The sequence below is a fragment of the Carettochelys insculpta genome, chromosome 1, assembly GCF_033958435.1.
Source record: "Carettochelys insculpta isolate YL-2023 chromosome 1, ASM3395843v1, whole genome shotgun sequence".
In the NCBI taxonomy this organism is placed as follows: domain Eukaryota; kingdom Metazoa; phylum Chordata; order Testudines; family Carettochelyidae; genus Carettochelys; species Carettochelys insculpta.
The window spans coordinates 280,990,965-281,003,032 of record NC_134137.1 but is presented as its reverse complement, the minus strand read 5'-3'; the positions used below and the strand labels follow the sequence as shown (position 1 = coordinate 281,003,032).

General features: G+C 50.7%; 1 long non-coding RNA gene across 1 annotated transcript; it reads right to left on the bottom strand.

Moving 5' to 3' along the window:
- Nucleotides 1-4,193: 4,193 nt before the first annotated feature.
- LOC142007295 (uncharacterized) lies at nucleotides 4,194-10,616 on the bottom strand. The gene is made up of 3 exons (XR_012643914.1): nucleotides 10,223-10,616; nucleotides 6,243-6,321; nucleotides 4,194-5,428 (listed from the first exon to the last, which is right to left on the bottom strand). It is a non-coding gene; the product is annotated as an uncharacterized LOC142007295 (long non-coding RNA).
- Nucleotides 10,617-12,068: the final 1,452 nt, after the last annotated feature.

The following is a 12,068-nucleotide window of genomic DNA, read 5'->3' as shown; positions in this document are numbered from 1 at the left end:
TACAATTGAACTGCTCTACCAGGCCGTCCGTCTGGGAGTGGTATACCAAAGTATGTAGCTGTTTAATCCCCAGGAGCGCACAGACCTGTTTCATCAGGCGGGACATGAAATTAGTTCCTTGGTCTGTGAGGAGCTCCCATGGCAGCCCCACTCGGGCGAAGATGGTGCGGGCTGTAATATTGCGTAGCAGGATGGCTTCTGGAAAACGGGTTGCATAGTCTACGAGGACCAGCATGAACTGATACCCCGCCATGCTCTTAGGGAGCGGGCCCACCAGATCCATGGCCACCCGCTCAAACGGGGTCCCCATGACGGGCATTGGGATTAACGGGGCCTTAGGGACCCGCGGTGGGGCAGCAAGCTGGCACACGGGGCAGGAACTGCAATAGTTCTTGACCTCCTGGTGGACCCCTGGCCAGAAGAACCGGGAAAGTATCTGGTCTAATGTTTTTTCTTGGCCCAAGTGGCTGGCGGCGGGCATATCATGGGCCAACTTCATTATGGCCCGTCGGTAGCATTTCGGCACCAGGAGCTGTGTTCTTTGCTCCTAGGTCTGAGGGTCCTGCTCCACCCGTTCCTGGCACAGCTCAAAGTGGGGCCACTGTGCCACGAGGTGGGGGTCCGTCGCCACCCCATCGACTGCCATGACCTGGGCATAGGCCTGGCTTAGTGTGGGGTCGTCTCTCTGGTCCCGGCAAAAATCCGAGGTCACCCCATCATTGGGGCTGGTCCCCTATGAGCCCTCGGCTGGTCCTTCCGTCAGTGGTACAAGGTCTAGCCCTGTCCTCTCCTCGGGTGGGTCCTCCGGCATGTCTCCCTCCAGGACAGGGGTTGCTTCCCCCTTGAGTCCAGCGGACGGGCGGAAGATACCTGCGAAGCCAGGCCAGTCCCGGCCTAATACCACTGGATATGCCAGTCGGGGCGCTATGCTGACCACCAAATGATGGGTCACCCCTGCAACGGTCAGGGGCACCCGCCCACTGGGGTATGGGCACACGTCGCCATGGATGCACTGCAGTCGAATGGTCCCTAGAGCGGGGTCAGCCTCCAGGCAGGCCTGTTGGCGGACCAGGGTCTAGCTGCATCCTGAGTCCACTAAGGTGACTGTGGCCTCAGTCCCCACGAGGATCGGGACCATAATCGTGGGCACCTGCGGGGGTCGGGCCCTCCTCTCGGCCGCCCATACCAGGCCAAAGCTGCAGAATTGTTCTGGACGGTTTCTTTGGAGATGTCCCCGTTGCCCACAGATGAAGCAGGGTCCCAGCGCTGGTTGGGCCCCCCCGTGGGTCTGGCGCCCCCCGTACCTGGTGTCCACGTGTTGGTAGTCCCCTCGGGTCCCGTCTGGGGGTTACTGGTGCCTGGCTGCCGCGGTAGCCTCCGATGGGGGCCGGTTGATTCCCATAGCAGGCCGGGCAGTTCGGAGCGGAGCTCCCCTTGTTTCTCAACTCCACGGCGAGTGGGCCGTGATGGCTGGGCCGAGCCCATGGGTGCCTCTGGCTCCTCTGCGGCAAGGAAGTCCTCCGTGAGATTGACGGCAGCCTGAACGGTGGTAGGTCGGTGGCGCTGCACTCAAGCCTGCCCCCTTGGTGGGAGGATGCAGAGGAACTGCTCCAAAATGATCTGCTCCATGAGCTCTATGGGGGTTCTCACTTCCGGTTGTAGCCACCGCCGGCACGCATCCCTCAATTCCTGCGCCACGCACCGCGGCTGAGCCCCCGGGGCATAGGTCAAGGTCCAGAACCGCCGGCAGAAGGTCTCAGGGCTAACATCCAGGTCGTCGAGGATGGCTGCTTTCACCTGATCATAATCTTGGGCATCCTCAGTAGATAATGCCCGATAAGCCCCCTGGGCCCCCCCAGTCAAATAAGGGGCCAGCAGTGTAGCCCACTGGTTCCGAGGCCACCCAGCCGCCACCGCTGCTCGTTCAAAGGTGACTAGGAAGGCCTCCGGATCATCCGCTGGTCCCATCTTTGTTAACCGTACCGGCAGGACTGATGCAGGGCCTCCACCTTGGGCTCCCTGCCGTGGCTCCGTCGGCAACGGTACCAGGGCTGCCAGTTGCTATGGATATTGTCTCTGGTGCTACTGGTTCTGGGCCATCAGTTCATGCAGCAGCTGGGTCTGCTGCACTCCCAGCTGCTGGAGCAGCTGCTGTTGCTGCTGTAGCTGGGCAGTTTGCTGCTTTTGCTGACTGTCCGCTAAGTATTTCAGCAGCTTATCAATCTCCATCGTTGGAGCGGGGTAGCAACAACAAACAACAACAAAACAGTGTATAGTTACTCCCACTGTCTGGGGCTTCTTCCGTTCTGTGGGCCAGCGGCCCCACTCCCTCACCCCTTACGTCAGGGGTGGGGACCAAGTACCCACATTCTCCACCACGTGTAAGCGTCCAGAGCTAGGGCCGTGCCTGTAGCCCCGGAGGGGACCACAGTCACACTGGCAGTCCCAGGAAGCCCAGCCCTTGGCCCAGGGCGGTGCACCAACAACAAGGGTTACAACACAGGCCCAGCCCTCAGTCCAGGGCGCGGCAGCAGTTCACAGTTTATAGTACAAGCTCGGCCCAGCCCACAGTTTGGGGCGGGGCAGCAGCACAAGGATTTGGAGCCCAGGCCCAGCAAGGGCTTGCCCGTGAGGGAGGGGGAAGGTCCCAGTCCATCGGGTCAGGGGACCCCGTGGGGTCGGCCCCCTCCAGATCATCCACCTTTGGGGGCTCCGGCCAGTCGGTCATCTCCACATCGTTGGGGTAGTCCAGCAGCGGTAGCACAGTGGGCCCGAGGCGATCCTGGGCCTGGGGGCCGCAGGGGTCCGCCAGAGCTCCGGGGCAGGCTGCTCCTGGGGCCTTGGCGTCACTTGCCCTCATTGGTCTGGCAGGGTCTGGTGTTTCCTCTGAGGCGGGGGGTCTCCAGTGGCGTGAGGGTCCTGGCAGGTCTGGGAAGTCCAGGTAGGTCCCCTGGGGCATCCAGATCCCATTGGCTTGAGGGCAATATACAGATGATCTACGTAAAAATGTTCCTCTCTGCTAGACAAGTTTCAAATTCCATGGAAGTAAATTGACTACCATTACATGAAACCAGTTCTTTGGGGTTACCTTCTCTGCTAAAAACTGTAGAGAGGAATTTAATCACTACAGCAGAAGAGATTTGTGATGTAAACACTACTTCAGGCCATTTACTGAAATAGTCTATTAAAGTGATGCCATAACGACAGCCAACTGGAGCAGTATCAAAGGGTCCTACAATGTCAGTCTCAGTCTTCTTCCGATGCAGAATCTGGAAGAGGAACAAGCTGTAGTGGTGGAGCACGTCACTGCTGTCTTATGCATTTGGCAAGTCACACAGGATTTTATGATTGCTTCAATTTGGGAGTCCAACCCTGGCCACCAATACAGATCTCATAATTGCTGTTTGGTTCTGACAATTCCTTGATGAGTATTGTGTGCGAGGTGTATGAGTTTTGACGGTAATTCTTCTGGCACAAGTAGCTGGTGTGTACCTCATAGCACACAGCCATCAAGAAAAGAAAGTTAATTACAAACTCTAAAATAACACAACTGCAATATTGCAGCAAGCTTTTTAGGATTGCTGGGCCATCTCTTTGTCAGAAATTCCTGTAGCTTTTGTTGAATTGGTCATGTCTGCATTGCTAAACAAGCAGTTGGAATTACTTTCTTGTAACTGCAGTAAGAGTGCTTGTTATAAGCACAGCTACTTCATCCTCATCCTTCAGTGAACCATCTGATGAAGGCAAAGGCAGGTCAGAAAGGCAATCAGCTGTCATGTTTTGGTTTCCTGTCTTATACTCCATTTCATAATTGAAAGAGAGTAGTTTTGAAGACCATCTAGCAGTACAATTTCCTGCTCATCCTAGTCCTTTTGTGGTTAGTAATGTTGTCAAAGGGCTGACTCAATTTGGGTGGCACTGGTTATTGTTTTTTCCAGTGTAACTTGTGGTTCTAGAAGCGTTTTCTTACACAAAGCATGTGTTTTTTTCAAGGAGTTGGTCTCTAATTATCTCATCTGGCATATCGCCAAGTCACAAGTTCCAGTCAGACTCCTCAGAGAAGCAATATACCGCACTATAGCTTCCCCTCGTTTTTGCTCACACTGGCAAAATCTGTAGCGATCAGTTACTACATTCAATTTTGGCACAAAAACGTTCTTTAATGCAGTGAGTGCAATCTCATATTTATCATCTGCAAAGGGCAAAGTGTAAAATATACTTTGTCCTTCTGCTCCAAGGTAGTAAATTAGCAGAGCAGGTTTTTTCACTTCAGAAATCCCTACATCCTGATTACAAGCATATAAGTCTCAAACATCTCAGTCCAGGCAGTAAAAGCAACTGGAGGCTCACCTGGGTTTTGTGGAAATGGTGCAGGTGGGTTCAAAGGCAGAAGAACCATCCTCATTGCCAAAATATTGTATCATGCAAGCAAGGTACTAACAAACTTCAACAGAACTTTATTTATAAAAGTGAAACCTCTTTACAAAGTGGCTGCATTGTTGCCTCCTTCTTACGGTGGCACAGTGGCAGTTCGTGCCCGGTATGCAACGCTGGCCCAATAACACACCGAGAGTGGAAGAAGAATCTTTATTTGGCATGCCAAGTAAGGCGCAGGGGGATCTCTCCTCAAAGCCTGCACACCTTGCAACACAAAGTGAGCAATACTTATACCTCTCTCCTCCTTTGTTCACCACCCCCCCAACAAACCAGGGGAGAGTTTCTCATACTCCCTTCATCCATTCCTCCAGCTCAAACTGAATTTCTACTGCCCACATGACATTCCGCTCTGGTAATTCCCTATTAATCAGGAGGTAAAGTACCAATAGATTATTAACAGAATGTAAGTTACAGGGAGGTAGAGTTATTCAGTCGTATAGAACATGAACAGGATTTCAGTAACAAAACAATGCGGAATTTCATGAGAAAATTAAGGAGGATCACTAACAATGCTAAATACAATACTGAACCTCATGGGAACATCAGTGCGCATTCATATACAAAACAATGTTTCTATGAGAACGTTTCCCCTGCCAACATCTCCCCCCTTTGAGAACACTCAAGATGTCCCATATTGAGTCTTCTCATATTCCTTACTCAAAACCTGATTCATGGGTAGCATTTCCACTTTCTTATCTTTTAATACTTAAACAATAATTTCAGTCCTAAGTCCTCTTCAGCTTCTGGGGTAACACGGCTCACAGTCCACTCCTTTTCCTCAGCAGGTTCGACCTTTAGTCGAGTGAAATGGACCCACGGTTTGACCCCTTGTAGTTTAGCAGCAGTCTTAGTGATCAATAAAACGAGGTGGGGTCCTTTCCACTTCTCTTGAAGGGGCTCCTCTTTCCACGTCCGAAGCAACACGCTGTCTCCTGTCTGAATGTCGTGAAGGGGTTGGTCCAACGGAATGGGCTGGTTGTCATGAACAAACCTGTGAATTGAAGACATAACAGATGACAACAACAGCAAATATTTCTTTAGAAAACCCCTCCCCTATCCCCCATTCTATACCTGTACCAGGCACCCCATTCATTGGCCATGGTCGCCCAAACAAGAGTTCGAATGGGCTTAATCCTAACCTCCCTTTGGGTAATATTCGGGTCCTTAAGAGGGCTAAGGGGAGGGCCTCTGGCCACTTAAGCTGAGCTTCCTGGCACAATTTTGACAAATGTCTTTTCAAAGTCTGATTCCCTCTTTCCACCACTCCGCTGGCTTGTGGTCTATAAGGAGTGTGGTATTTCCATGGGATCTTGAGTCCATCTGCTACTTTCTCCACACATCGAGCTGCGAAATGGGTTCCTCGGTCTGATTCAATCCATTCTGGTACTCCGAACCGGGGGACTATCTCCTTTAAGATTTTAGCGGTAACTGTGCTGGCCGTACAATTTCTACATGGAAATGCCTCTATCCATCCTGTAAAACGATCCACAAGTACCAGTAGGTACCGAAACCCACTGGCGCGAGGTAGTTCAGTAAAGTCAATTTGCCACACAACTCCTGGTCCCAGGGCTGATGGTAGTGGGGAGGGTACCATGGGTCTTCCTGCTCAGGGATTATTTTTCTGACATACCATACAGTCTCTAACCACCCGTCTGGCTTCATTTCTTATTCCATCTCCTATAAAGTACTTCTCTAATAATTGGATCAGGGCCTCCTGACCTGCATGTGTCCCTTGATGAAAACTCATAACCGTCGGCCTTATCAAGGGTCCAGGAAGCAACACTTGTCCTTTTTCACTTACATACCATCCTTCTCGCAGGTTCAGCTGTAACTGCTCAGCTAACTGCTGTTCTTGGGCAGAATATTCTGGCTTCTCATGGGGATCTGGGAGAGTGGGAATCAGAGGCAAAAGAGCAATATCTTCCGTATTCGCTACCCGTTTGGCCTCCCGGTCTGCCCGGGCATTACCTCTTGTTACATCTCCATCCCCCCTTTGGTGAGCTCGACAATGGACAATAGCTACCTCCTTTGGTTCCTGTATAGCCTGGAGGAAAGCCTGGATTTGTTCTCCATATTTGACCGGCTTCCCTTGAGCTGTGAGCATTCCCCTTTCTTTCCAAATTCCAGCATGGGCATGTGCTACCCCAAATACATACTTAGAGTCTGTCCAAATTGTAACTCGCAGATCCTTAGCCATTTCCAGGGCTCGAGTGAGGGCTATAAGTTCTGCTAGCTGAGCTGATGTACCCACTGGTAAAGGACGGGCCTCAATAGTTTCGTGCAGGCTGACTATCGCATATCCAGCTCTCCTTTTTCCGTTTATCACCTGGGAACTGCCATCTGTGAACCACTCTAAGTCCGCATTTAAAAGTGGTTGGTCTTTAAGGTCAGGGCGGCTCGAATATTGAGTGTCAATAGTCTCTAAACAGTCATGTTCAATTTCCTCTGTCCCCTTTTCAGGTAAAAGGGTGGCTGGGTTCAAAGTTGGACTGGTTACCAACTTAACTTCTGCATTCTCTAGCAACGACGCTTGGTACTTTGTGAGTCGGGCTTGCGTGAGCCAAAGCCCTCCTTTTGCCTCTAGCAGGGCTTGGACAGCGTGTGGGGTGTTGACCTCAACTTCCCCTCCCAAAGTAAGTTTTCCTGCCTCCTCTAAGACGATGGCTGCAGCCGCCACCGCCCGCAGGCACGCTGGCCAACCTCTAGCAACAGTATCTAATTGTTTAGAGAAGTAAGCCACAGGTCGCTTCCAACTTCCCACCTTTTGAGTTAATATTCCCAGGGCCACTCCCTTCCTTTCATGCACATACAGCTGAAATGGTTTGGTAATATCTGGTAGACCTAAGGCCGGAGCTTCCATTAGACACAATTTTAAAGCTTTAAATGCATGTTGAGCCTCTTTTGTAAAACGGAACAAGTCTCTGTCACTTCCTTTAACACACTCGTAAAGAGGCTTAGCCAGTATCCCAAAGTCAGGTATCCATAATCTGCAAAATCCTGCCATTCCCAAAAAGGCACACAATTGTTTCCTACTGCTGGGTTCAGGGATTTGACAAATCGCTTCCTTTTGCTCCTGAGAAAGAACTCGCTGGCCCTGGCTTACATGATATCCCAAATATTTGACCTCCGGTTGAGCTATCTGGGCTTTGTTTCTGGAGACCCAGTAGCTCCTGAGTCCCAAAAAATTAAGCAAGGACACAGTGGCTTGACAACATTCCCGAATGGTTCTAGCCGCCAGGAGTAAATCATCCACATATTGCAGTAATAAACACTGAGTGGGATTATCCCATTCGCTTAAGTCCTGTGCTAAAGTCTGCCCAAACAAAGTGGGGGAATTTTTAAATCCCTGTGGCAGGACTGTCCAGCAATACTGTCTTTTTATCCGATCTGCTCCCTCCCATTCGAAGGCAAATAACTCCTGTGACTTTTCGTCCACCAGTATGGTAAAGAAAGCATCCTTCAGATCGAGAATGGTGAATACACTGTGTTCAGTTCCTACTGAAGCTAACAGGGTGTATGGGTTAGGAACCAGCAGATGCAGAGTTACAGTACGCTCGTTGACTGCTCTAAGGTCCTGAACCAACCGATAAGACCCATCTGGCTTAGGGACTGCCATGATAGGGGTATTCCAGGGGGAGTGGCATTCCCGTAGAATCCCGTACTTCAGAAATTTCTGAATTTGTTCCGTTATTGGCTGCCGAGCCTCGAGAGGTCGAATCGGCCTTTGCTTGATACAAACTGGTGTTTTTTCCGGTATGAGGGATACCTCAAGGGGGGTTACATGACGGGCCTTACTAGGGGTTCCATCTGCCCAAACAAGGGGATAGACTTGTGGCGCCCACTCTTCCCACCATGGGGGCCCTGGCTCTTGTCTCTCCTCCACAAACATCACTCTCCAAGCCTCGCTTGACGGTATTTCCAAGTCAATTGACTCAGGACTGAAACGCAGGGTCGCTCTTAATTTTGTGATGATATCACGACGCAGAAGGGACGTAGGGCAATTGGGCAATAGACCCAAATCATGGCTAAATGAGACCCCCTGTAGGTTACACATCATAGGCGCATAAATAGTAGTTGAAAAAGGACGTCCACTTGCGCCTATGACTTCCAGATCCCCCCTTTTCGGTATTGGAAGAGGCTGATTTACAGCAGTTCGTGAGGCTCCAGAATCAACCAAAAATTCCACCTCCTTGTTGCCCACCCTCATCTTTACCCGGGGTTCGGGGGGTGGGCCTTGGTCTTTCCCCTGACACCCCTAGTGCCCCTGCTCCCCCACCGGAAACGTTTCTGCCCTCACCCCCTGTGGCCTGGTATTCGGGCACTCATTTTTCCAGTGTCCTTTCTGTCCACACCGGGCACATTGATCTCGTCCAAGACGTCTCCCTTGACAAAAGGATCTCTCTCGTCCTGGCCTTCCTCTGCCCCTTCCCCTTTCTCCCTGAGGAGTCCCTGCTGGTCCTGCCCTCACAGCAGCCACCATTAGTCAAACCTGTCTTTTCTCCTTCTCCCCGTCCCTAAGAGCAAACACCTTATTTGCAGCTTCCAAAATCTGGGCCATAGTCATGCCCATCAAGTCCTCCTTTTTCTGCAACTTCCTCTTAATATCAGGGGCAGATCGGGTAGTGAAAATTCCTTTTATAATAGCCTCTGTAGCCTGATCATCTGGGTTTGCATTAGTGTTCTGTCTAATGGAGTCCCGGATGCGCTGTAGAAAGGCTACAGGGCTTTCCTTAGGCTCCTGTAACAACTCGTATGGCTTTGCCCAATTGTTGTGTCTAACAGCAGACTGTCGGAGTCCATGTAAAAGCAATTCCTTATAAACCCTTAAACGGGTATAGTCGGCCAGGTTATTTGGGTTCCAGCGAGGATCTACCATAGGAACTGAGGCCTCTGGAGCTGGGAAATCGTTCCCCTCTAATTCACGCCTCCTTCTTGCTTCCTCCCGGGCTTTTGCCACAACCTGGCTACGCTCCACTTCAGATAACAGGGTTCTCATTAAGACCTGGCAATCACTCCAATCAGGCCTGTGACTGGCTAAACACCCTTCAAAAATTGAAATAAAGCGACTAGGATCCGTGGAAAACTCCCCGGCTTGGGCTTTAAAGGTTGCCAAATCGATCGGATTAAAGGGCACATGGGAATACACCTGCATAGTAGTAGCCTGCCGATCTGCAGCTCCCGGCCTGTCAACCACTGTTTCAGTCACTAATGGATATAATCCAGCCGAGGGGGCTATCTCTGAATCATGGGATACCCTTTCCCTATATGGAGGGGGTGTGGGTGCAGAAGCCGAAGGGGGGTCCTGGTGACAGTTTACATTAGGCTTATTTACAGCTGGTTGTACTACACATGATAATCTTAGATCAGACTTATTTACAGCTGGTTGTACTGTACATGGTAATCCACACATTTCCTGCAAGTCCTGTCTATTTCTAAGATATTCAAAACACTGGCCATACATATGTTCTTCCCATTTACCGGTACGTTGTAAGAACAAAAGCAGCTGCAATATGGTGTTATAATTTAGGGATCCCTCTGGTGGCCACCGCTCCTGCCCTTCTAGGTTATACTGTGGCCACTCTGCTGTGCACAGTTTCCTTAATCTAGATTTGGTCAGAGGGTCCCACCCTATAATTTTCCAATGTTTCAAAACACAACCCAAGGGAGTATTATCCTTGGGGCTACTTTGACCTAGTCCCATCCCTATCACAACCTATCGCCCCAACCCTGTATTGGCCGTCCGGCATCCCGGAAGTCCCTTTCACAAAAAGGGACTGGGTCTTACCTGTCCAGAGGTCCGGCTCTCGCCGCTCCACCCTCTGTTTCCCCTCTCTCTTCCACGTTGCTGCGTTGCACCGTTGTGTCGTCCCCAGCAGGGGCTGCGGAACCCGGACGCCGAGTTCCCCAGTAAAATTACCGGTGCGCGCTGGAAGTCCGACGCCGTCTCCCGCTACCCCCACCAAGAGGCGAGCCGGGCAAGGCTTTGATTTAGAGTGCCCACCCAGGGATGCCAAAACTGTTGCCTCCTTCTTAAGGTGGCACAGTAGCAGTTCGTGCCCGGTGTGCAATGCTGGCCCAATAACACACCAAGAGTGGAAGAAGAATCTTTATTTGGCATGCCAAGTAAGGCGCAGGGGGATCTCTCCTCAAAGCCTGCACACCTTGCAACACAAAGTGAGCAATACTTATACCTCTCTCCTCCTTTGTTCACCACCCCCCCAACAAACCAGGGGAGAGTTTCTCATACTCCCTTCATCCATTCCTCCAGCTCAAACTGAATTTCTACTGCCCATATGACATTCCGCTCTGGTAATTCCCTATTAATCAGGAGGTAAAGTACCAATAGATTATTAACAGAATGTAAGTTACAGGGAGGTAGAGTTATTCAGTCGTATAGAACATGAACAGGATTTCAGTAACAAAACAATGCGGAATTTCATGAGAAAATTAAGGAGGATCACTAACAATGCTAAATACAATATTGAACCTCATGGGAACATCAGTGCGCATTCATATACAAAACAATGTTTCTATGAGAACGTTTCCCCTGCCAACAGCATCATTCCGTACCTCTCACTAAGGTCCAGCTAATGTCCTTCCTTCTCCTTCCTATTTCCTGTGCTTCCAGACACCCAGCAGCCAATGCTCTCAGTTCTAGGAATTCAAGCAGTATTACATCTAAAAGGCCACACCCACCCCTGCCTGTGCAGTCTTCAGAGGTGGGAGCGCTCTTAGTTGGTGTACTAAGTAAGTATTGTGCCAGATATACAGCACCTAGCACAACTGGGCCCCATTCTTGATCTTGTGATGGAGTGAGGGGGACTGCATGTGTGAGACTCAGGCTGGATGTGTGTGAGACAAGCAGAGCAGCTCCCAGCGGCTAAGGATGACCCTGCAGCTATAACCTAGGCTGGCAGGTAACACCTCTGCCTGAACAAAGAGGAGGGAGGAGCCGAGCTGGTTTGGAATTGGAGGCAGCAGGTAGAAGCTGGAGGGGAGAGAGAGCTGGAAGGCAGACAGCGGGGAAAGGGGAAGCTACACCCCAGAGGGGCACCCCTCAGGCTCCTCTCCCCAGGACGGGTTGGAATGACTGTCTCTGACTGCTGCACTGACTCTTCTGTAAGAAACTGAGCCTTGGTAGCCTAATAAACTTCCTATTCTACCTGCTGAGTGAGAGTCACTCCTGCCTGCGGCCAGGGTGCAGTGCATGGGGACCCCTGAACCCCATCACAGATCTGAAGTCCATAGACACCTCTGTTATACTGCTCCTAATAGCAGACAGTTAAATTATTATAAAGGGATTTGTAGAGTCAATCCTTTCCCAATCTGGACAGAGTAGTTCAGGTAACGGAAGAACACCTTGCAGAACCCTTTACTATTGAGTCTTCAGTTCCAATCCAGCCAGGCCTGGAGAGAGAGACTAGATGGCTCTGGCCAATCACTTAAGGAGGCTTCCATTTCAAGAGTTCTGGTCCCAGTCTAGCCCTAGCTCATGAGGACTGTGGAAGGCTTAAAGATTGCAGAACAGGATATGGAGTGTGGGTCTCCATCAAGCCCGAACTGAGGAGACCAAATGGTTAATGAGATTACGCAACAAAATATGGATCCCCTAAGTCATTCTTTCCATTATA